General features: G+C 44.7%; 2 long non-coding RNA genes across 2 annotated transcripts in view; one reads left to right on the top strand and one right to left on the bottom strand.

The window, feature by feature from the left end:
* Positions 1 to 312: 312 nt before the first annotated feature.
* LOC120102429 (uncharacterized) lies at positions 313 to 15,563 on the bottom strand. Its single transcript, XR_005504054.1, has 4 exons — positions 15,445 to 15,563; positions 7,046 to 7,149; positions 6,111 to 6,245; positions 313 to 566 (listed from the first exon to the last, which is right to left on the bottom strand). It is a non-coding gene; the product is annotated as an uncharacterized LOC120102429 (long non-coding RNA).
* A 91-nt stretch (positions 15,564 to 15,654) lies between these two features.
* LOC120102428 (uncharacterized) overlaps positions 15,655 to 25,935 on the top strand; it is a 33,057-nt gene continuing 22,776 nt past the window's right edge. The window contains exon 1 of the long non-coding RNA XR_010065997.1: positions 15,655 to 15,831. This is a non-coding gene — a long non-coding RNA (uncharacterized LOC120102428). The remainder of the gene's footprint in view (positions 15,832 to 25,935) is intronic.

Genomic DNA, 25,935 nt, shown 5'->3' with positions numbered 1-25,935 from the left:
CCTGTAGCAAATTCTGTTGTATTTTTTTTTTGTATACCCTACCTGTCAGTGTTCATAGTTATCACTGAAACTTTATCATTACTGAAAATTAAAAAAAAGTTCCCTAAGCAGGATACATATCTCAGGGCTGGAGAGGTGGCTCAGCAGTTCAGAGCACTCCAGAGGACCTGCGTTCAGTTTCCAGCATCCACATGGCAGCTTACAACCATATGTAACTCCAATGTTAGGGGATCCAGCGCCCTCTTCTGGCTTCCCAGGGCACTGAATGCAAGTGGTGCACAGACATACACACATGCAGACAGAACACCCATACACATAAAAGTAAAATAAAACACACACAAAATAAAAATAAATAAACCTTTAGAGAACCATAAACATTGTAATAGAATTCTCAAAGTAGTTATATAATGATAATTGATATAAGGTCTTTAGGAGTAGTATCAGTATACAGTCAAAAAGAACCTTTACCACTCACCTTAAGTTCATTTAAAATAATGGAAAACTTTTCCCATTTAGCTGGGTGGAATTCTCCTCATGAATTCCCAAACCCTTGGAGTGTGGCATACCTAGAGAAATAACATCACCAGGATTAGCCCAACCTGTGGGATTATGTAAGTGAGTTAGTTTTTCACGGTAAATAGAGTGTGTTTAACCAGCAATGCTTTTCTTAACTTGTTGACTGGGAAGGTTACTTAATCCCCTGTTGAGAAGCTGTGCATGACTGTGGCAGCAATATTTAATATTCTGCAAAGGCTTACACAGTGAGATTCTACTTCCTCTCTTCAGAAAGCAGTGGGAAGGTCTGGAGAGATCTCTGGGGTGGTTAAGAGCCCTTGTTGTCCTTGCAGGGGACCTGGGTTAGGTTCCCAGTACCTACATGGTAGCTTACCACCATCTGTAACCCGAATTCCAGGGTTCCAAATCCCTCTTCTGGACTGCTAGGGCATCATATTACATGCAGGAAAAAGACCCACAGACATAACATAAAGTAAATAAACCTAAGGAAGAGTTGGAAGTAGGAAAGGAGACATTTTGAGCTTAACACCTTCCATAGAAGCACCATTTTAAACATGGTGGATTCTGACTGTGGTTACAGTTATCTATGATCTATCTATCTACCTACCATCTATTATCTATCTGTTATTTATAATCGATAATCTATCATCTATCACTACCTACCTAAAAATTTGCAGACACACACACACACACACACACACACACACACACACACACACACACTGTATATATATTTTTTGCAGGCCCATAGGTATGCTTTGCCACAGCACATGACTGAATCACAGGAAAGAACAAACAGGGAAATGCAAGATAAGATGCAGGCTTCAATGTGTGTGTGTAGTTTGGAGTGTTGGTGCACAATGAAATGGAGAATGTGTGTGCAGTGAGAGGGAGCATGTATGTGTGTGCAGTGAAATGGAGTATGTTTGCAGTGAGATGGAGCATGTGTGTGCACTGAGAGAGAGTGTGTGCAGTGAGATAGAACGTGTGTGTGTGTGTGTGTGTGTGTGTGTGTGTGTGCACGCACAGTGAGATGGAGTGTGGATGCAGAGTGAGAGGGAGCGTGGAGGAACGGCTGAGGATGAGGAGGTAACTTGGGAAGGTAAGGTGTAAGGTAAGTCTGCATCATTTACACAAAAGCAGTAATATCAGCAGCTGTTGTGTATGACCTAGATTTTCTTAACCTTCTCACCTCCCAAGATTAAATGCAGACATGGGATCAGAGAAAGGCCATGCATTTTCTAACAGGGCAAGAGGGGTGAGCCCATTAAGGTTATGAGGATGTCCTCATTTAGTTATGAGTTGATTTGCCTTTGTTCTAACCAGGGTGTGATAAGCATCCCCACATGAGACAAAGTTCTTTCTAGGACACTGCCCTATGGGGTAATGGAAAGTATGACTTTCTGTTATAAGGCTGTTGGTTAACAGAAACAATTCAAAAAACAACATTTCCTGGGGGTGAGGTTAGGGGCGGGCAGCCAGAGGCAGTGAGCACCTAATATCAAGAGTCACATCTCAATCTTCTTTTTCCATTTCTCTCTCTCTCTCTCTCTCTCTCTCTCTCTCTCTCTCTCTCTCTCTCTGTGTGTGTGTGTGTGTGTGTGTGTTATATTTATAAGTATGCTTGCACATGTGTAGGCAGATTGCATGGGGGTACATGTGCACATGGGTACGTGTGTATGAGAGGCCTGGGGATGGGTCTTCCATGTTATTCAATGAGACAGAATCTCTCAGTCAGACTCCGAGCTCAAGAATTAGCTAGTCTAACTGGCCAGCTTGCTCTCGGGGGTCGTCTCCTCCTTCTGAGTCTGGGATTGTAGGCAAGCTGCTAACAACACCTTGCATTTACTTGAGTTTTAGGTTCTGAACTTCCCTTCTTTCCCCCTCTGTCTCCTCTCTTTCTCCTCCCTTCTCTCTCCCCTTCCTTCCCTTCCTTTCTTCTTCTCCTCCTCCTTCTTGCCTAGCTCCCTCCAGGGTCTCCTTATATAGCCCAGGCTGGCCATAAATTCCTGGGGATCTTCCTTCTTCCTGACTTAGACTCCCAAATGTTAAAAGGTAAAACCGAGGAGGGGGAGATGAGGGTGAAGGTGTTTTGCCAGCTTGATGACCAGATTTTAATTCCTGGGACTCACTTGGTAGAAGAGAACGGATTACCCAAGTTATCCTCTGACATCCACTTGTGAACTGTGACACTCAGGAGTGCACACACACACACACACGCACACACGCACACGCATACACACATACACACGCATACACACACATGCACATGCACACATGCACACACATACACACACGCACACATACATACACACACGCACACGCATACACACACATACACACACACACACACGCACACACAAGCACATGCATACACACACACATACCAGAGAATCCCACTATGGTAGAGTGAAATGGGCGTCCTCACAGTCCACCCACTGCAGAGATTTTTCTTCATCACTTTGTTTTGCAAGTTTCTCAATGAGCAGTTTGGAAATTTCGTCAAACATTTGTGTCAAGAAATGGCTTGATGCACAGAAATACATAGCTTTGCTTAAAGTCCCCTAATTAGTCACCACAGGGCTGAGACTAGGAAATTCTCACAGTTGCTTTCTCCGGGACCATTCAGTTCTTAAACAATCTAAAAGTCACATAGGCATGCCTGTATGTGTGCATGCACACACACACACACTCATCTAGACATATTTACACGTACTCTCTCTCACTCACACCCCCCACACTCATCTAGACATAGATACACATACTCTCTCTCACCCACACACCCACAACACACACACACACACATCTAGACATACATACATGAACACGCTCTCTCTCTCTCTCACACACACACACACACTCACACATCTAGACATACATACATGAACTCTCTCTCTCACACACACACATGCACACACGCACGCGCGCACACACACACTCACACACATCTAGACATACATACATGAACTCTTTCTCTCTCTCTCTCTCACACACACACACACATCTAGACATACATACATGAATTCTCTCTCTCACACACACACCCACAACACACACATACACACTCATACACATCTAGACATACATACATGAACTCTCTCTCTCTCTCTCTCACACACACACACACACACACACACACACACACACAAGTATCTTTCTAAGATAAAGTTCCTTTCTCTCCTAACCTCTGGGAAGGTGTGTGCTTTTAGGAGACAGATCAATAAAGTGAGGGCATAACTGTCAGTAGCACCTTTGAGTGAACGAATGTCCCCTGCACGGTGACATGGCCTACATGCACTCTGTGCTGTAAGTGGCCATCACAGAAAGTTAAAAGCCCTGGAATAGAACACAGCACACAATGGGGCGTTTTACTGAGGAGCAAAGGTGACGGGATGTAAGCACGTGATCACGTGCTGGCAATATTGAACCAAGGGCCTTCCAGAATTTCTGAAGGGTAATTTAATGGATTATCACACAAGGGGCTCTCAGAGAGCGGGGTCTCTCATCAAGGTTTTTCATTAGGCAACAGGGTGTAAGATGCCTAATTCATTCTGCCTAACAAGGACCTGGAGTAATTGCACTCTTGTGGCTGATCAAAAATTAGTGTTATGTAATGAAAATTAGGATGCCTCACAAAACACACTCTTGCCCATGTGAGTGTATAAGTGTATGCATGCACCTGTGTGTGTATGTCTATGTGTACATGCATGAGTGTATACATGTTCATGCATGTTTGTGTGTGTGCATGGATGAGTGAATCTGTGCGTGCGTGCATGTGTGTATATGGGTGCATGTGTATGTGTCCATATACATGTGTGTGCATGCATGGGTGTATATGTGTGCACACATGTGTGTATGCATGTATGTGTATGCACGTGCATGTGTATACCACATGAGTATATGTAAGTTTATGCATGCTTGTGTGTGTGTGTGTGTGTGTGAGAGAGAGAGACAGAGAGACAGAGAGAGAGACAGAGAGAGAGACAGAGAGAGAGACAGAGACCAGTGGCCCACTTTGGTGATAGAGGAATGCCAGAGGGTCCCTTATTTCTTCTCTACCCTGAGGGTTATATGCACCACATGCCTGACACTTTTCCTTTCCATGGGTTCTGGGACCTGAGCTCAGACCCTCGTGCTTTCTCAGCAGACACTTTGCCCACCTCATCTTTCCAGTCACCCAGAATTCATCCTTGTTCAAATAAAAGGCGAACTCAGTTACACGGGGACCTGTTGTTCTGCAACCATCTGGCCTGTGATCATCAGAGCAGACTCTGCCTGTGAGTCGTAGCCAGACGTGCAGAAGCCTGGGGATTATCCAGTGACCGATGAGGTGGCCCTCATATTCCTCCAGCTATGGGTGAACTCCAGTGACCCCCATGGAGGAGCTAAGACCCTTGGATGCCCACTGTGCACCAGATAGCAGCTGTAGATGACAAGCCTCCGTCACGGAATGGCTGAGCCTGAATTACACTCTGTGTCTCTCCAGGATGCCGACAACCTTCTCCCAACGTGGTCTCCTTGGTAGCATTTGGCATGACCTCCACTTGACAATTAGTCCGCCTTAGAACTATTTATCTTTTTATAGCACCTCGGTTAATTCTCTGTCTGCAACATGCCAGGCTATGTGCATTGAAGGAAACCACAGCTCTGAGCAGCTTTGAGAGAAGAGAAGTGCAGCAGGGCCAGCACTCTTTCCTCCCACCTCACTTCTCTCCCCCTTTAGATTGTTAACACAGCTTTAAAAGTTCTCTACAGATAATGAATTGAACATGGTGGATCTCTCTGATTTGATTCCCATTTATACTTTTATTTTTTTAAAATATAGTCTATGCATTATCTGGAAAAATAGAATTTCCACCCTACAAATTTTGAAACAAACCTGGAATTTGCTATTTTCTGATCCCTTCCTTCCTTCCTTCCTTCCTTCCTCTCTCTCTCTTTCTTTCTTTTTCCTTCCTTCCTTCCTTCCTTCCTTCCTTCCTTCCTTCCTTCCTTCTTTCCTTTCTCTTTCTTCCTGATGATGCTGTGCATCCTGAGAACTTAACTGTCATGAGTGTAAAACGATGGTGGAGTCCCGGTAACTGAAATTTAAAAAGCTACTCGAACCATACAGTTGTTTTCTCTACTGGTACAAGCAGAACGGAGGCTCAGCGGGGTGTTGTCGCCATCTAAAAACTGATACGTCAGACATGGTCTGTAGAAAACAATTCCTTTTTCTCTCTTTACTTCAGACTCCTGCAACACCACCACTTTTGCATTTAAGAAACACATCCTGACAGACACGCTCTTTTCCTCTTTCAGCCGTAGATTGGATTTGTCTATACGTCCTAAGAAAGTGTCCTGTGTACTCCACCTCATTGAGGCTTCAGCGAGGTAACTGTTAATGTTACCTCCAAAACAAGGAAAGAGAAAAGGGAGACCCAAAGAAAAACAACCACCTCTGATTTCAACTTCGCTCAGAGTCTGAATGCTTGAACTCCGTTTAGGGAAAAGAACCAATGGAGGCGACCATACAAATAACGAAAGCCATGTGAACCTGTGACCAATACTCACTTGATACTAAACAAGGGTGGTTTTGTCTTTAAAATACTGACCCGTTTATCCTTATAACATTCAATCTCTTCTAGGAATTCCAGTTGCTTTTGAACTTATAGATCCTTTCCGACTATTCACGGCAAGCGGCCTGCCTCTCCTGGTCTTTCTTTGAATTGAGATGCTCCCTGAGGAGGCTGGAGGGGAAGAGAAAGAAAACACAGCAGCTCACCACAGTCTAGTTAGTTTACAGTGGAAAGTGTGTAATGGCAGCCTGACCTTCAACTACGGAGTGCCCCAGAGGACCTCATCGGGGCTTTTAATTCATGCTCAGGCCTTGTCTAATAAAGGGCTTCATTAATCCGTCTGTCTTTTGCAGCCTGACTCAAAGCAACAATACTGAGTAACTCGTGGAGGAGACACCGTGGCTCTGAGTTCTGTAGTTGTCCGCTGCTAGATGTGTGCTCGCATGTGTCTGTGCACATATATGTGCTTGTGTGCAGAAGTCAACCATGGTGACAAGCTTTCTCACTGAGCTGGAATTTACTGATTCAGCCCTACTGGTTGCCCAGCAAGATCCTCCTGTGTTTGTCTCCCCAGCACTGGGATTACATGTGTGCCTGGCCTTTTAATATGGGTGCTAGGGACAGAACTCACTTCCTTATCTTTTGTGCTTTACCCACCAAGTCACTGTCCCAACTCTCTCTGCTCACTTTAACATTCAAATGCATTTACATTGAGTTCCCTGATATTATTTTTAAGATAGTGATCACACACACACACACACACACAAACACACACAAACACACACGTTTGCTATTAGTGTCTGTGGTACTGTCAGTAAATGGTGATAATTATTCTTATCACTTTGATGTGATTTCATGATTTTAAAAGAAAAAAGTGCTAATTAACCTAGAATGATGTCATTTCTCCTAACAACAACAACAACAACAACAAAAACAACAACAACACAGCTAATTTGAGAGAAGGACCTTACCTGTGTTTACAGCGTCAGCCAATGGACAGTGAGGTCAAAAGTATTGGTCCCATCATTCACACGACCAGGAGGCCTCCTTCACTCAGCTGCAGAGCTGGAACATTCTGGAAGGAGAATCGCATGGGTGTTGGGTTTCAGAAGCAACAATTACTTTTGGGTAGAATAATCTATATTTAAACTTCTGATAGGAAGTTAACGACAGAGGAATATTAAAGCTCAGGGCCAATTCTCTGCTAGTGACCTATGCCTATCATCTGTCACCTCGAGGGAAGTCAGTGACGTTTATTTGATGTTTCTGACGTGCTTGGAAGTGACAGTCAGGTGAGACTCTAGGAAGGCGTGTCTTTCACTGAGGCACCATTCTTGGGAGACAAAAGACTCTGGAAGCTTTTTGTGTGCGTCCACTGGGTCACTCTAAACATTGTCCTAGGTTTTATTGGATATTTTAATGCAGCATGTCTTGCAACAGGATGTCCACAGATCCCCTTAGGTGTGATGACGAGTTATTCCATGTTTATGTGATGATGAGTTATATCATGTTTGTTTATGTGATGACCAGTTACTCCATGTTTAAGTTTTCATTGAAGAGAACTGGAAGCCCATGACCTCAGGAAGATGTTTGTGGCACCAAGTCATGGCATCATGTGTTCATAATGACCAGAAACAGGAAAGAAACAGTGGAGCAGACCAACAGGACAGGTTATAACATGAGACATTGTTACAGGACAAGTGTGAAAGCTGCTGAAATGACACTTGCTTACTGCACATGGTGGCTTGAGTTCATGGACTCCCACGTAGGAGGACAGAACTGACGGCCTCCATAGGTGTGCCATGGTACATGTACTACTAACACACACATACAAATACCCCCACACACGTGTGCCATACATGTACTACTAGCACACATACATATACATGTGTGCTGTGGTAGATGTGATAAGTCACACGCACACACACACACACACACACACACACACACTGAATAGATAAACGTAACACAAATGTTGGGCTGGTGAGATGGCTCATCAGATAAAGGCATGTGCTATGAGCCTAAAGCCCTAACTTTGATTCCCAGGACCACATGTAGAGGAAGAGAATCAACTTTGGAAAGCTGTTCACTCAGATCAGTATATGTGCATGTGGGACCTGTGCTCATGCGTAACCACGTGCAGCAAATAAAAATAAATACATAAAGAGAATAAAATAGTATGCTTTTAATTAGAAGGAGACTGCGAAAAGCACAAGCTATGGGCAGGCACCAGCACACAGTAAGTCGGCGGTGAAGGAACTGAGATCGTCACATAGGCAACAGTGGGGATGGACATGAAGGAAAAAATGGGAAGAGAAGGGTTGAGACAGTATAGCCAGGGGCACCAAGCACAGAGACAAAGACTCCTGAAGCCTCACAGGAGACAGCCAAGCTGAGATGGTGTTCTGGGCTAGCTGGTTTCTGCCGTACATTTCCCCATTAAAACACAAGCTAGGCACCGATGCTTAGTACATACTCCTGCTTCCGTGTGTTGCTTCTAATAAAGCTAGAATGGAATACGTTATAAGTAATGGTGGCTCCCAGGGAAACTGCTGCTGTTCAGGAAACAGATCCTGGATCGTCCCACAGACAGTCACCAAGAACACAACCACTTCTCCATAGCTCTGGGGACAAGGAGGCTTAGCATAGTTAACTGCACGCGAGACACGTGTGAGGTCAGAGCCAGCAACGCCAGCCAGCCAGTAACTAGTGGCAGATAACTGAGGCCTCCAGGCAGCAGAGCCACTGCAGCAGGGGAGGGGCGGGGAGTGCAGCACAGGGCACCTGAATATTTGGGTGGCGATGGCGGGGGCGTGTGCATGGGGCTTGTGGTCAGCGGCCTTTTTCCTGCAGGAAACCCTTCCCAACGCTTGAAAATGTCTCAGTTTTTAAATTATTTTTTCATGCTACTCCCATTTTCACTTGTCCGTCATAATTCGTACTATGCCTGCTGCTGCTCTGCTGTTCCCATGAGTCCACAGCAAGCTTGGGGGTCCTGTCTCAAGTCAGTCTTTGATGACTGTGAGTGTCCAGCATCTTAGGTCCTAGATCACACGCGGATGGGTCATGAAAGGTCGCGTTGTTCTCAAAACCCCAACATCGGTACTGATATATAAAAGATGAGTTTCTAAATGTCAAACATGAAAGTACGAGCCGCGAGACAGCCACACATCTAGAAAAGATAAACTGCAATGGAAGAGAATGGGCGGTGTCCTCGTCAGGGAGCGGATTGGCTGCAGAGAGCCATGGCGGAGGGGCCTGGGAACGATGAGTAACGCGAATTTCAGTCGATGGCTCGAATTTGTCAAAGAATGTACATAAAATAAAATTGGAGGCTTAAAGCTTAAAGAGGCCAAGCACATAGCTTAGTAGGTTAAAATGCTTGCTGCAAAAGTGTGAGCACCCTCTTAAAATGCCAGACGCTGTAGCCTAAAGCCAGGCGTTGTACCCTGCATTTGGAATCCCAAACTGCAGAGGGGGATCCTAGTGGGTCTCTCTGGACAGACAGCCTAACCATAGGTTCCAGTGAGTGACCCTGTCTCAAACAGCAAGTAGTTAAGCGCACTTCTTGCTCTCACAGATGTGAGTGGTTCTGGGCACCCGTGTGGCCTCTGTGAACACTGTGCTCACACTCATGTCATCCCGTACACATAGTTGGAAATAAAAACCAAATCTCAAAAATAACATGGTGGACGTCTCCTTAGAAATCACACCGCTCACTAAATGGGCAATTCCAGAGAGATTACATAGCTTTCCAGTCCCCAGTTTTCTCAGATATAAAACAAGGAGACTGAACAAAAATGAACAGTCCTTGCCACGTCCAAACTCCCAAAGTGTTTAGCTGTCCTCACATCCAGCAGAGCTATTCCTGAAGGATATTCGACCCACCCCTTTGGCTCCGTTTTATCAGGCTGTGTTAGTGAAACAGAAAACCCCCATTCACGTTGTTTGACAGTATTTCAAGACAGACCTGAGAGGGCTGGAAAAGTTGAGCATGTGAAACACAGCAGAGAAAGTGGCTCCTTGACTGAAGTTTTCATATAAAAATTCCTCCGAAGTACCTGCGTGTGCACAGAATGTCTGAGCACTTCTGCAGATCCATTACTATCAGTGCTGGCCAGTGGTTAGAGCGTCAAAAGAACACAGGTTATGAAGTGCCTGCTTGAAATACCTCTCTGTGCTTGTCATTAGGGAAGGAAGAGTCAATAGAGAAAATGGTAAATGGGGGAAGGTTCCCGGGGAACCTTGTGATGTCCACACTACGATGCTGAAATAACTTCAAGGGACTGGCTCAGGCTCAAACAGGAAATCGACCGAGTCAACATTGGACTTGAGATAATGAAGTGATAAAAGAACCAGGGTGTGACTGGAAGAGGCGGCCGGCGCAAGTTCTGGGGTCTGGTTCACGGCTGTTCCTCAAGACTGTTTTTAATTAAACCTCTCCATCCAATGCTTGCAAAACCTAAACACGAGACTGAATTAGTGCCGGTGGGAACAGCTACAATATAAAAAAGGCAACAGTAACAAATGGGACCTGCACAAACGCTTCCATCCTGCCCAGGCCAAGCCTTAACCCACTTTTCTTTATTGATGGTCCTATTTCAGGAGGTAACAAGACAACTAAGAAAACAAACCCTCTGTGGAAACAGTGTGGAAGCATCTGAAAGAAAGGAAAAGAAACGACATAACCACCACTGCTACCACCATCATCATCATCATCATCATCATCAACAACAACAACCACAACAACCATAACAGCATTGCTGTCACCACCACCATCATCAACAACCACAACATCACCATCATCAACAACAACAACCACCACAACCATAACAACATCATCATCACCATCATCACCACCACCACCACCACCAACAACCACAACAACAGCCACCACACCACCATAGAAGAGTAAGCTGGCATCTTCCCAAACAAGTGCCCACCAGATCTCTCTCTGTCTTTCTTTCTCTCTGTCTGTCTCTTTCTATCTCTGTCTGACTGTCTCTGTCTCTTTGTCTCTCTGTCTCTCTCTGTCTCTGTCTTTCTGTCTCTGTCTCTCTGTCTCTCTGTCTCTGTCCCTCTGTCTTTCTGTCTCTGTCTCTTTGTCTCTCTGTCTCTGTCTCTCTGTCTCTGTCTATCTCTCTCTTTCTGGAACTGCAGCTGAGCTCAGCTGTAGGACCTGGCCCTGTGAACTTGACGTCAGAGTCGAAGCTTGGTAGCAGGACACAGAAACTGTGTGAAGTATGTAGTGAAAGATGCTTTTCAGCCAGGGCTCCACACCAATGAAGAATTAAGCTCAACCTGGGAGCTCAAAACAGTTAATTTAAAAGCCTGCACAGGCTGGCATAGGTTAGCAATGCCACTCATGCCCCTGAAGATTTAAGGCTTGGAGCTTTTAAATCAAGGCATTGGACGTGTTAGATACAGTATGGGAAATCTCAACCTTCACACTGAGCAGAAAGGCAGAATGTTCTAGACTGTTTAACACAGTGTTGGGAAAGGACCTAAATCCATGAGTGGCCAAGCTTTAGTCAGATGGTGTTGGTTATGACTCAAGGGGGTGAGAAATTGTTTTCCTACCTTCATGTCTCCTACTGTAATTTTGAAGTGAACATACAATCACATGGGAAAAACATGAATGGATTCTTAATCTGATGATCTGGAAAGTGTGACCACACCCAATCTGTCCTGACCTAGCAGGGACATTGTCAAAGTCTCTGAGAAGTTAGGTGTATCCCTTGCTATATGATCCCTTGAAGGAAGAAATAAAAACAAAGAAATAAGATGCCATTTTTTTTTCTGTTGTTTGACAACCTACCGTTCCGGTAGTGATTTTCCACCCTTTGTCTGTCTTGATGCTTTAAATAGCTCCCAGGTCAAAAATAGCACCTGGGTTAAAAATATCTACTATAATAAAATAAGAAACAGGCAGCTAGCAAATTAGGAAGTAGACAATGCTCACTAAAAGTAATTCTGAAGACTGTGGAGGGTGTAGTCCAGGTAGGCTTGAAGAAATGTCACCAGACTTTTCCTCCCTTGGAGAGTCACTCAAATGGCACCTCCACACACCAACATGGCAGCAACGACTGCACTGGCATCTGGATGGCCTGTGTGGTAGGCCAGTGAGATGCAGAGCCCATCTCCTTCTGAGATGGACGATAGCTCAGCCAAGCAGTCCCCTAACAAGCATGGTGGCCACAGGGAACACCAAGGACTTCATGCTTCAAATGTGTGACCCAAAACTACCAAGCTTCCTGGAGACCACATGTGGGGACAAGGAGAAAAAGTGAGCTAGGTCCCTCTGGTGTAGGCTATTTGGGTCTGGTAGAGACTAGCTATTTCTGGTTGGGATGGCTGCGTTTCCAATTTCTAGACCAAAGAATGGACCTTTTTTGGGGGGCAGTATTCCTCCTCCTCCTCCTCCTCTTCTTCCTCCTTCTACTCCTCTTCTTCCTCCTCCTCCTCCTCCTTCTCCTTCTTGTTCTTCCATTTACTGCTTCGTGTGTGTGTTCTTGTGATAAGGGCAAGGAACTTCAATGCTGTGAGATACTGTAGCTCTGGGTTCAAACTGGCTGATCTGGGCTGCACAATAGGTAGTCATTCAAACTAATACAACTGCATGGTGATTTTAAAGACCTGATTGTAATACCTGGAGCCCACTCAGGGTACATAGTTTCCCCCGAAAGCTGGTTAGTGAGGACCGTTTGTTTCCCTGTTTCTTCTGGATCCCTCTCTGAGTCAGGGGTCCTATTACTTAGGTGTTGTTGGTCTACATCTAATCTCTCTCTCTGCCTCTCTGTCATCTCTGTGTTTCTGTTTCTGTCTCTCTCCTTTCAAACATATTGATACTTACTGAGCCTGTTAGATTTTATGTGTTACTATTGTTATCTGTTATACTGTAGGCTCTTCAAGAAGAGTTTTGCTTGATTCTTGCTTTGTTTTGAGACAGGGTCTCCATGTATAGATCTGGCTAGCCTGGAACTAATTGTGTAGCCCAGACTGACATGGGAAACTCAAGCTCTACTCCTGTCTTAGCCTCACAAATCTGGACTTACAGACACATGCCACCATGCCTAACTTTTATTTTAAAGACGTAGGCAATAATACCTTCTTTTTAAGTATATACTTATGTACTTCATTATGTATTGTTGCAAAGATGCCTTAATCAGGCATCACCATAAAGAAAACCTCCTTCAGGCATCATCAGGACCAGAATTTAAACACAGACCACTTTCTTTTCCTTTTTTTTTCTTTTCTCGAGATAGAGTTTCTTTAAATAGGCCCTGATGTCCTGGAACTCACTATGTAGACCACGTTAGTCTTGAACCCAGAGATATTCACTTGCCTCTGGTTCCCGAGTTGCTGGGATTAAAGAAGTAAGCCAACATGCCTGGACAAAACATGGACCATTCTCACAGGTAAGCCCCATGCTAAGGGAGATCACATATAATCTGAGCAATTAGTTCCATAATGAGAAAATCATCTGATATATATGCTCATGTGTGCACATACACTCATACCTACACATGTACTGAAACGCACATGAACACACACAAACACACACACACACACACACACACACACACACACACACACGACTCTCTTCTTGATGACTAACTCAAAGGGAAGGCCAAATGAAGCTGTGATATTGATGGTCCCACTGTAATATCTGGTCTCTCTGGTGCGTGCATCTTCCTTGCACACTTAGAGCCACATTAACAGGATGCTCATACCAGACCATCAGTTCAGGTTGCAGATTATAAAGAAAATCCTTGACAGTTCACACAGAGTTTGGGCCCACAAGAGCTCCTGTGAGTCTCTACTCAGAAATTTATGTCTGCAGAATGTCATTTCTTCTCATCCAATCATGGCTAACTACTAGAAGTGAGGGCGCATTATCCAATCATGAACGACTCCCCAAACCAGCCAGGCTCATGGGTGGATAATTGGTTATGTGATATAATTTTATTTAAAGTGCTAAGTTATGGGTCCTGTTCTCTGAATTCTGTGACAGTATGAGACACATCAGTAATAATTCCTTCCGTTAATGTGCAGGCCACTTCTCTACGTGGCTTTATTTACTTGCTTCCTTGTTCATTTACTTTTATAGTACTGAGCACTGTCACCCAGGTCCTTACGTATTACAGCCATGGAACTGTGTGTTTAAAGGGTTAAGATGGCTGCTGTGTGTGTGCATGTATGTGTGTGCATGCATGTGTGTGCTATCATGCACATGGGTGTGCACATGCATGTAAGGCCAGAGGTAGACACTGAATGTTTTCTTCAATCAGATTGTATATGGAGGTGGGGTCTCTCACATGAATGCAGAGCCTATGGGGGCAGCTAATCTAGCTAGCCACGGTGTTCTGTGGAATCCCAAACTCTCAGAGTGAATAAGTTGGCCAGATACTACCCTCAGTCATCAAGTCCTTCCCTCATCCACTCACTTATGTAGTGCCACACCCGGGTTTACAGACAGCCTGCCAGCATGCCGTACATTCTCCCCACAGATGAGAATGGTGGGAGACCCTGGTGGGAGGCTCGCTGATGGAATGCTGATACAGTGGTGGTACCCAGAGCAGAAAACCACATACAGAAAAGGGACGAGTTTTGCCAGTGCCTACTCTGGCGTTCCATAGCTTGGCTAAATCTGGCGCTGCCGCTACCCACAGGTGTCTGGCTTCCACCACAACTAGTGGTTGTGTGCAAAAGCTGCCTTGAAAAGAGGAAGTGGGCTCTGGAAACTCAGGATTGCCTAGAGCCTGTGCATTGGCTGAGTATAATTGTCACTTAGCAGTTAAAAGAGCATGGTGGAGGAAATGCTTTTGCGGCAGAAGCCAGGGTCTCCCCAAAAGGTTGTACAACATAGTAAGGTGCATATGCTCAACAAACCCGAAACAGAACCCCTCATTTTCCCCATCAAGTCCATTCTCTATTTTTATAAATGTTCTGGATTCCAGGCCAGAAAGCTCAGCACCTCCTTTGATTGTACACCCCAGCTCTTCTCACTTCCCACCTTACACAGTCAGCCATGTTTCTTCTAGCCTTTTAGAACCCCCTTCCAGGTTGCACGCCGGTTGAGCTCCTATATTAACACCAACCCTTCCTTTCTCCTCTTCCAACCACCCTGAAACTCATCACCACGGTGCTGTTCTGATCCCAACGCTTAGGTGTAGCACAGACCCCAAAGGTTCAGCTTCAGAACAGCAGTTTTAACCTGTGGGACAGATGGTTGGCCTTGCTGCCCCTCGAACACCATGCAGGCATGGAGTCTGAGCGCCTCTCCTGCTGCTGAGCTTGCACTCCACCTCCCTCTGCTTCCTTATTTGCAGGCACTCATTTTAAGGCTTGTTCAGTGCAAATGGCTCACCCACTTCCCTTAGTCACGCTTCATCGTCTACTTCCATATGTCTGTGCATAATGGCTTTCTCCGCACGCAGAGGTGGGGGGTTCAGCTTTGACATCCTTTCTCAACATTCTTGGAGCTTCTCTGAGACTAACTTCCTACTTTGCTATGAATATTTATAGTGTCCAACTCCCCGTCTCTATGGGGCAGTCCTAGGATTGAGGAACGGGTACTCGAGGCTACTTTGCTTTCACCAACTCTGTGATAAAGGAAGAGTGCACTGTCATTTTGCAGATAAAGAAACAGGCAAAACCAAGCATGGCGCCACATATTCATAATCTCAGCACTAGGGAGGCTAAAGCAGGAGGATTTCTGTGAGTTCAAGACTGGTCTGGACATAGCAAGGATGAGGTAAGCCCAAACTACCGGGGAAAATCTGCTCTCAACAACCCACCCCACCCCAACCCACCCCACCCCAACCCACCCCACCCCACCCCAACCCAACCCAATCTAACCCACCCTAACCTAACCCACCCTAACCCAACCCAACCTAACCCAACCCACCCTAACCCAACCCACCCTAACCCAACCCAACCTAACCCAACCCACCCTAACCCAACCCAACCCAACCCACCCTAACCCAACCCACCCCAACCCAACCCAACCTAACCCACCCTAACCCAACCCACCCTAACCCAACCCAACCCAACCCACCCTAACCCAACCCACCCATACCCAACCCACCCTAACACAACCCAACCCACCCTAACCCAACCCACCCTAACCCAACCCACCCTAACACAACCCACACTAACCCAACCCAACACAACCCAACCCACCCTAACACAACCCAACACAACCCAACCCACCCTAACACAACCCACCCTAACCCAACCCACCCATACCCAACCCACCCTAACACAACCCAACCCACCCTAACCCAACCCACCCTAACACAACCCACACTAACCCAACCCAACACAACCCAACCCACCCTAACACAACCCAACACAACCCAACCCACCCTAACACAACCCACCCTAACCCAACCCAACCCAACCCAACCCACCCTAACCCAACCCAACCCAACCCACCCTAACCCAACCCAACCCAAGCCAAACCCAACTCAACCTAACTCAACCCAACCCAGTGGTGGAAGTATAAGTGTTTTATGAGCTGAGAAACAATGATAGCAGTGTGAAATGCCACCTACTTACACTGCTACTCAATGTTCTACTTCACGTAACCAGATCAGTCTGACCATCTACATCTTAAGTGCTCTTAAGGTTTATTTATGACTTGAGGATGGCTTTGCTGCAAGCCCCTTCATGATATCTGATAAAGGCCTTCTTCATTGCTTTGTGTTTTCAGACTTGCAAGGATATTGCAACTTATGTGATGGTCAACTGACAGTTTTACTTTTCATAAGAATGTTTTCGGGGCTGGGGATTTAGCTCAGTGGTAGAGCGCTTGCCTAGGAAGCACAAGGCCCTGGGTTCGGTCCCCAGCTCCGAAAAAAAGACCAAAAAAAAAAAAAAGAATGTTTTCAAATCTCCCCCTCTTATTGTTTGACTATCGAATAGATGTGAAGATTTATCACTATATATATGCCCAGGTCACACATATATATATTTGTCCTGTTTTCCTATATCTCAAAATATAATTAAAGATATATAATCAGACATGAATGCTGGGAATGAAGTCTGGTGTTCTGCAAGAGCAGTGAACACTCATAGTTACTGTGCCACCTACAGTGCCTCAAATATATTTTCATGGGTCAATTAAACCTCATTCAAATAAGGGGGCAATATCAAGGGATGTCCAGGGCCATCTCCAGCATCCCTTAACTTGTTTGTCAGCAATATGGTGTCCGAGGACTCCAGCACCTCCTTTTTGAGAAGTAGAGTAGACACGACAGTGAAGGACAGACGGTCATGGGATGCTGGCAACAAGAACTCAGCATTTAAAGCTCAAAGAGAGAAAGTAAAACTAGTTTATACTTGAGTGGGTGTTTGTTTATTCTACTTATCGGAAGTTAGAGCCAGCAGTCATGCCCACTGACTGACCTTAAATCTCCATAGCTGAGTAGAAGTTAATGGACCATTTGCTGATAAATGTTTCCCAGAGAATAAGCCAGCTTCCCAGTGTGTGTGTGTGTGTGTGTGTGTGTGTGTGTGTGTGTGTGTGTGTGACATATATTATGTTATCCAACTGAAAATAGATGTTTCTTTTGTAGGAAACCATAAACTACGCCTCTAAACAACTTTTTATATAAATGAAAAGTCTAAAAGCTAATGGCTAGTCCATTTAATTCAACAACAAAATATATTTTAGCATACATAATGATTACAAATTCCTGGTGTAGAGAGTGGGGGGCTTGATGTCTCTTTGTTTAGTGCACGCGTGTACACACACACACACACACACACACACATGCACGCACAGAAAAAGAGAGAGAGAGAGAGAGAGAGAGAGAGAGAGAGAGAGAGAGAGAGAGAGAGGTGAATGATTGGGGTTGGTTCCACATACTGCTTCCCTGGTGAAGCAGGAAGTCTGTTCAGGATTATTTCCTCTATTGCATTGTGCTAACGTCCAAGTTCTGTTCTACATCTTAATATAACAAACGTGTGGGACACAGTCCTCACTCCAAGACAATATGTTCTCAGGGAGAGCAGCGACGGGAGGAAATTAACTCATCAGCCGCTTACTTAGGAGAGCCTGAAGGCTGCAGGAAACCCAAGTGGGCCTTTCAAGCTCCTGGCTTGCATGCGTTTTCCCTTTATCCACTAGAGGGGGTGATGCTCCTCCGTCATAGAGGCCATGGAATGATCCAAAGGGAATAAATAGATTTAAACACACACACACACACACACACACACACACACACACACACACACACACACGGTGCCTTTGTTTATTTTGAAACCAGGTTAATTAAATAACAGAAAGAAGCAGATGCCAAAATCATCATTGAAAATATCAGTGACAAAAAAGACGTGTTTATTGTTCTTAGTCTATGGATGTGAAAAGACGAGTGATTTTTGTTTTAGCGGGGAGAGGATTCATTTACATAAAGTCAACCTCTTTACGACCATTCCATGAAGAACTGTGCACTTTCTGCACGTGATTGATTTCAGTTTACTGGGGTTCATGATAAGTTGTCTGACTTGCTCAGCGAAGAAACAAATTGCCCTCCCCCATCTCCTTAAAAATCCATTTAAGATATCACGGTAGAATTAAGTAGATTTATAGTTGTGCGTATCAGGTATCATACATAAGTGATTATGCGTAACGTGACATGGTTAGGTAATGACACAAGTTAGGAGACACTTGAAGTTGCTACCCCATGTACAGAAGCATTTTCGTACCTATAGATGCACACCTGTTACTCTTTATCGGAGTAGGGATTTTAATAAATTCCAAGTCAGTAAGACTTGCACTTTCTTTTTCCACCCTTGCAAAAAATTAGTTTGAATTTCAGAATTAGCCAACCACATTGTGCTCATTAGGGGATGATCAGAATAATGGGTTAGAAATAGCCAGCTGAAATATTAATGAGACGCCATAATCTTATTTAACTATCAGGTTGGCTCTTTTGGTTATTTTGACGAATAAAAAGAAGCCTGATCAAACGCGGAACAATTAATCATTCAGTAGAAGAGAAAACATGGTAACTTGTTAAGAACAAATCTATGGTGCCACTGTACTGTTCATAACCCAGATTGTTTTTCTACAGTAAAAGGCAACCCCCCCCCCTTGAATGGTTGCCGTAGAGGTTTGGCACAGTGGGTGAGCACTGGTCTTTCCATTTAAGCATTAAAGTCCTTGCTGCTCAGAATTCCTGCAGGAATGCTGACTGGACAGGCTGGGGTAGGGTCCCAGCATGGCGATGAATGCCTTCAAAGATCGTTCATCGACTAATCTGAATCTCTCATTGACCATCAGTCCACTGCACTCCCCAAGGGGTTAGTTGTACCTGACTAGAATTTCCTCTTTGATTTTTTTTTACCCCTGGAAGGAACGGGGCTATACAGTCACAGGGGCAGAAGAAGGAAAGGATGGTGAGCAATTGACACTCTCTACAGAAAAGACTTCTGTCGTGTGAGCGGATGGGAAGCCCTCGGTCACCTAAGTTTGATCGTGAATTCCATATCACAGAGCAAACAAACAGGGCTATGAAGCCTTTCATTGTTTCTCAGTAATTTGTGCTGCCTGGAGATCTTCCAGACACAGCTCACAAAGGCTCGGAGAAAGGACTTACAGCCTCATGGAAAAAAATTTTTTTTGCTATAGACAAAACAAATATTTACAAACAATATTTCTAAATAGCCCAAAGCCCTATAAATAATCATCATGTTTTCCTAAACATATTACCATGCAAATGCGGTTATTTAAATCCCAGCAACATGTTTATCTCCTATATACATTAGGACAAATTAAAGGTCACATCTCCAGTGGAGTTTCTATAATAATCAAGGAATTGAATTATATGCACACAAAAGGAATTAGATGCTTGCAACCAAATGTGTGTCACGTGTAATTTATTACTATAAGTAGAATCGTCCACACGTTAGGGCTGTTATCTTGCAACATGCTGCTTAAATGATGTAAGAATAGTGTAACACCTAAAACAACCCACTTTTCTCCTCCTAGGGTATTTTTTTCATTCAGTTTTCAATGTAGAAGAAACTCAGTGACAACGAATGCCAGCGAGGCTTCGCTCACAGGAGGAACTCACAAATCAAATCAAATGAAGTCGCATAGTCTGCTAAATTCAGGAAGTCTTGAACTGGAGATTCACGGATGGAGTGGCCCAGTTCTGCCTAAAAGAAACTTAATGGAGGGAGGGAGGGAGGGAGAGAAAGAGGGAGAGAGAATGCATGCAAGTGTGTGTGTGTGTGTGTGTGTGTGTGTGTGTGTGTGACACATAGGGACACTGACAAAGTGTGTGTTTAAAAACAAAAACAGAGGAGAAACATGACAATCATTGAAAACTCAGAAATAATGCTAAGATTAGTTATTTCATTAATTTCACCAAATTTGATATACTCCCTCTGCAGATATAACATCTTCTCCCCAAAGAGTAGATGGCCCCAAAACATTAAAATTAGCCAGAGTAACAAGGGGTATTCTGATTCGCTTATGAGGACTTCACGTGTCTCGGGACTTAAAGAAGAAAGACGTGTGGTGTCAAACTCCAGAACCAATAGCCAACTTTCCGAGGAAGGAATCAATGGTGGGAGAATCCCATTCATCAAAAAAAATACCCCAAACAAACCTTATCAAGGAGGGGAAAGATCCCCAGGATGGAAACTCATCTCTGACAAGACAAGAAGGGAAGAGGACATCTGCTGTTCCTGGATGGGCAGAATTGACGCTGGGAAATGGGTCCATATTACCAAAATGTTTTACAGATGCTACCCAATCTGTATCATAATCCCAAGGCTATTCTCCACTGAACTAGAAATAAAACAATCTAAAGTTCATTTGGAGACACAACCTACCCCCAGATAATCAAATATTCATGTCCACAAGGATCAGTGATGGAGCTGTCATGAATCCTCATTTCAACAAGCACCACAGAGCTGTAACAGCCCAGAGAAGTGCACAGTGAGGTTCCAAAACCAGACCAACAGAAGCAAGGGCTCAGAAACGAACCTACACAGACAGGGACAACCCACTTTAACAAAGCTGTAAGAGCACGCACACGGGCTATAGATAGCTGAGAAAGCTGGATCCCCACATGGGGAAGACAGAAACTAGATCCACCCCCTTCTCCTGTGCAAAATCAATCAAATAGATCCAAGACTTTAAGGGGGAACTCGAAATTCCCAAACTGCTGAAGAAAAACACTCAAAATATACACGAGGGCATTAAAAAGGACTCTGAGAGTTCAAGAAATAACCATGCAAGTTAAAAAGCCGGACAGCAATGGGAGCAGCAGAAAAAGGAGCTAGCTTTTAGACCAAGAGGCGTCATACCCAACAGGTAATTGTTTTCTAGTATATATAAAGAGCTCAAGACATCAAATGGCAAAAGTAAGACCAAACGAGTCTGTCAGTCAGTCAACAGGCAAGCACATAAACAGGTGAGCAAAGAAGTACAGATAGGTAATCAACGTCTGAAAACATTCACTATGCTTAAATCCCAGTGATTTAATGCACGTTAAAACCACACTGAGATCCCATCCACCCGGTGAGAGCAGTGACTGGTACTAAGAAAGCAAATAGCTACAAATGCTGGTTAGAATGGGCCAGAGGATACTTTGTTCTCTCCTGCTGGGGGTGAAAACTCGTACAGCCACTCCGGACAATAACCGTGGGGTTCCTTGAAACACTAACCGTCCAGCTATAGCCCCATGTGCCTGCACCTGGAGCCTACTTCCTACTGCAGAGAAAACTGCAAGGTCATGATCACAGCTGCCCTAGTCACAGTAGCCAGGAAACGGGACCCATCCTAGACGTCCATCAGCAGAAGAATGGACAAAGAAGATGAGGTGCTGTACAGCGACACCTTTTCTTTTTTCAAGAAAGAGACGCTGTCTGAGGCAGAATGGGTAGAACTGAATAGAATCACGCTCAGCAAAGGTGGCCAGACCCAGCAAGACAACGATGGAAGGGAAAGGGGACTCAAGATGGGACAATGAGGGGGAGAAAGGCAAAATATGTTTCCTCATATGAAGAAGTACACCACACACACACACACATACACACACACACTCATGCACACTTACAAATTCTTACAACACACCACACACACCCACCTACACTCTCATACACACACACCCAGACACACATACCACACACATATTACATACTCTCTTACACTAACACACACATACTTTACATACCCCCCACACCTACACACACATTCTCTTTCTCTCTCTCACACACACACTCTCATATACTCACACACACCACACACATACTCATGCACACTCACACACAAATTCTCATAACACACCATACACTCATGCTCTCATACACCCACACATACACTACACATACCACACACACATACAAACACACTCACACAATACTCATACTCACTCACACACACTTCTACATACATATGCACAAACACACTTATATACATGCAAATACATGAATTCATATATACACTCACACACATACTCTCATAGTCACACTGTCATACACACACACTCAGACACACATACCACACACACATTCACACGCACTCTCCTACACTCCCACACACTCCCACATACATTATACACACCACATACACTATACACTCTCACTCAATACTTATACACACGCACATATGTGCCTACCCACATGTACACGCACACTCATATACACTCAAATACATACACTCACATACACACAAATACATACACTCATATACTCATACTGATGCACGCTTTCACAGACAAACACACTCATGAGAAGACACACACACTGACACACGTGTGTGCATGTGGACTGGAATATATTAAAAGGTGGAAAGAACAGAGTAAGAATGGAAAATCGCTGAGAGGGCCAGAGGCAAGGCTGGGTCTGTGACAAAGGCCTGTCACCCTAGCAGCTTGGAGGCCTGCCTCTGCTAAGGAGTGAGTTCAAGGCCAGGCTGAGCCACTTACTGTGATCTTGCCTAGAAATAAAGGTTGAAAAGGGCCTGTGAGTGTAGCTCACTGGTAGAGCTCTCAGCTAGCACGCAGGAGGCCTTGGTTTTGATCCCCAGTAAGGAGAGAGGAGCAGAGAGAGAAGAGGAAGCAAGAGACAGGGAAGAGAGAGTCAAGAAACAGAGGGATCCTGAGATGTGAGGAGTGACTAGTCCTCCTTCCTCTCCTCTAGGCCTGGTCTTCCTGGAGCACAGCTGCATTAATAGGGCAGTAACAGGAGGGTCAGCAGGACTCAGGGGAGGTGACAGAGGCTCAAGGCCACCTGTGCAGACTCCTCGGGGTGATGTACCAGATGCATAGTGAAGAGGAGGTCCAGTTAGGAAGGCTTAAGGAGGGTGAAACGTTTTCAAAGGGCGGATTTTATTTTGTAGACCGTGAGATCTGCAGCATGTAAGGAAGATATTCTTTTTAAAATTCATGACAAATATTTTGTGTTAGGTTGACTGTTAGTTCCTTCTGAATTGTTCTTGGGGATTTTTTCCTTCTGTGCTAGCCAGAAATACTGAGAGCATGGGCTTTATGACTTGGGCTTTGAAGTTTTCCTTTTTTCTCTGTTATTTTTTCTTTTCCTTTCCTTTTCCCTCCCTCCTTTCTTTTGTGGGTTGTTGTTGTAGGGTTTCATGTAACTCTGACTTGGGACCTCAAATTTGCTTTTGTAACTGGGCCTGGCCTTGAACTTGCAATCCTTTTGTGTATTGAAGCCCTCAGCAATGCTGTTCACATGCTGTTTTCTGAATGAAACCCAGGAGTTCCTACATGTCTGGTATGACGGTTAGTGTTGTCAGCTTGAGAGAATGTGGAATCACCCAGAAAAGGAGCCTTGGGGATGCCTCTCAGGGGCTCTGGTGGATTCTGGGAGGAAGGTTTACTGAGGTGAGCTACGGAGACTTACCCTAAATGAGGGTGGGGCTATGTCTCAGCCAGGGTGGTAGCCTGAGTTAAATGGAGATCCTTCCTCAGGATCTGCTGCCTGTGGCCACCGCCTCCTGCTTCCACGACTTTCCTGACACGCGGACTGTCCCCTCCAGTTGTGAGTCATGGCTTTTTGGTCACAGTCATGAGACGAGGAACTCATACCCTGGACAAGCCCCCACCAACTGTGCTGCAGGTAGGCAGGGCGCCAGTCCAGGAGACAGGCACAGACACCTAGCACATCAATCTACCAGGACATCCTGTGGCATTCGCGTGGGGCTGCAGCCTGCTTTACCATGGTCTGTTCCGTGAGCCAGAAGCATGCACAGTTCCTTGGTCCAGTTCCTTACCTGTCAGCAGGCAGTCGCTCCTACATACAAATGGGCCAACTTGAAAAACCACCTGGGGATATCCTGTAAAGACTCCAGCCTCACACCTCCAACTAGAGTCAGGGAAGGGCCTGCCGTGTGTGTCTTTCGGCAGGAGGGCACATTGAAGAAAGATTTTGAAGAGTGGATGAGTAGCAAAGAAAACTTTCAATTCGGCTTCAGAGAGAGCCAAGGCTCTTTCCCAGGGAAGTGTCTGTTCAAAGGGCTTCTAGAAAGTTCTTAGGTCAGTTTTGGTGTCTTCCAGAAGGATGCTCCTTCTGTCTCCTGCTTACTACTCATCAGACTTAGGATGAATTAAACCAGGACAGGAAAACATGGGCATACCAGCATGGAAGGTGGTCTCTAGGAGCCAGCCAGTGGGTTCTATCTTGTCAGGTTTAGTAGTAATTTTATATCAGAAACTTTGATATGTGTATATATATATATATATATGATATACGATATTATACAATAAATAACATATTATATATAATATATTAATATATTAAATTCTATAATATAATATATCATATAATATATAATATATATAATATAATATATTACAATATATAATATATTAATATATATCACATATTAATGCTTATCAAATTTCCATTGGGACACTGAGTGGACTTTATGTCTGATGTCACCCAAACACAAAAGAGAAATAACACAGACACATTTAGAAGTTGCTGTTAGAACCCCGAGTCTTGATGACTGTGTCCCCTGCCTCTGTGTCATGTGCACACACAAAGCTGCATTCCTGTAGGCTGAGGGGAGCTTGCCTTATCCGTACCTGGGCAAGAAGGTCTTGTGAGGTTTATTTCGATTGATACAGCAGCCCAGCATTGCTGCCGAGGAAGCAAGCCCACCTGGTAATAGGCCTGAAACGGTTTGAATGAGTGAAGCAATTGTCCTACTCCGGGAATCGTTGGAACAGGCCTGGTGTGTTCTGTTCTGCTCTGAAAACTTGTGTAACAGACAAATAAGATTACATTCAAACGGGAGCCGTGTTTGGGCGAGGAAATTCAAGCCAATCGCCCATGTGCAGTATTTGAAATATGCTCCTATTTTTTTTTTTTTGGTTCTTTTTTTTGGAGCTGGGAACCGAACCCAGGGCCTTGCGCTTCCTAGGCAAGCGCTCTACCACTGAGCTAAATCCCCTAGAGATGGTCCTTGGGCCGTGAGAGTTAACCACACATTACGTACAATGTATTTTCAAGAGAGCTGGAAACCAGGCATAGTCTCCTGAAAGGCAGAGCCAGATGCAGGGAATGGGTGTTCTGGGAGTTAGAAGTGTCTGTACTCTGAACTTGGAGTCAGCTTTCTTAGGGGACTTTCCTAGCTGAGGGAATTCAGGGATAAGCTGGAAAAACTAACCTGTATACCTTTAGGAAAATAAGGACCAGAGGGTGTTCAAGGTCAGGAGACCCAGTGACACATGGAGTCAACTTACTTCCTCCGAAGTCAAACTCGTCGGACCCGATCGTCTGGAAGAAATGGACAGAACACACTTCTGTTTTGTTCCCGGATGGCTTTATTTTTAAAATAACAGAAGGGAGCACAGGATCATGGGAAATAACCACCGAG

Source organism: Rattus norvegicus, chromosome 4 (genome assembly GCF_036323735.1).
Source record: "Rattus norvegicus strain BN/NHsdMcwi chromosome 4, GRCr8, whole genome shotgun sequence".
NCBI lineage: Eukaryota > Metazoa > Chordata > Mammalia > Rodentia > Muridae > Rattus > Rattus norvegicus.
Note: the sequence above shows the minus strand (reverse complement) of the source record. Positions and strands in the feature narration are given on the sequence as shown.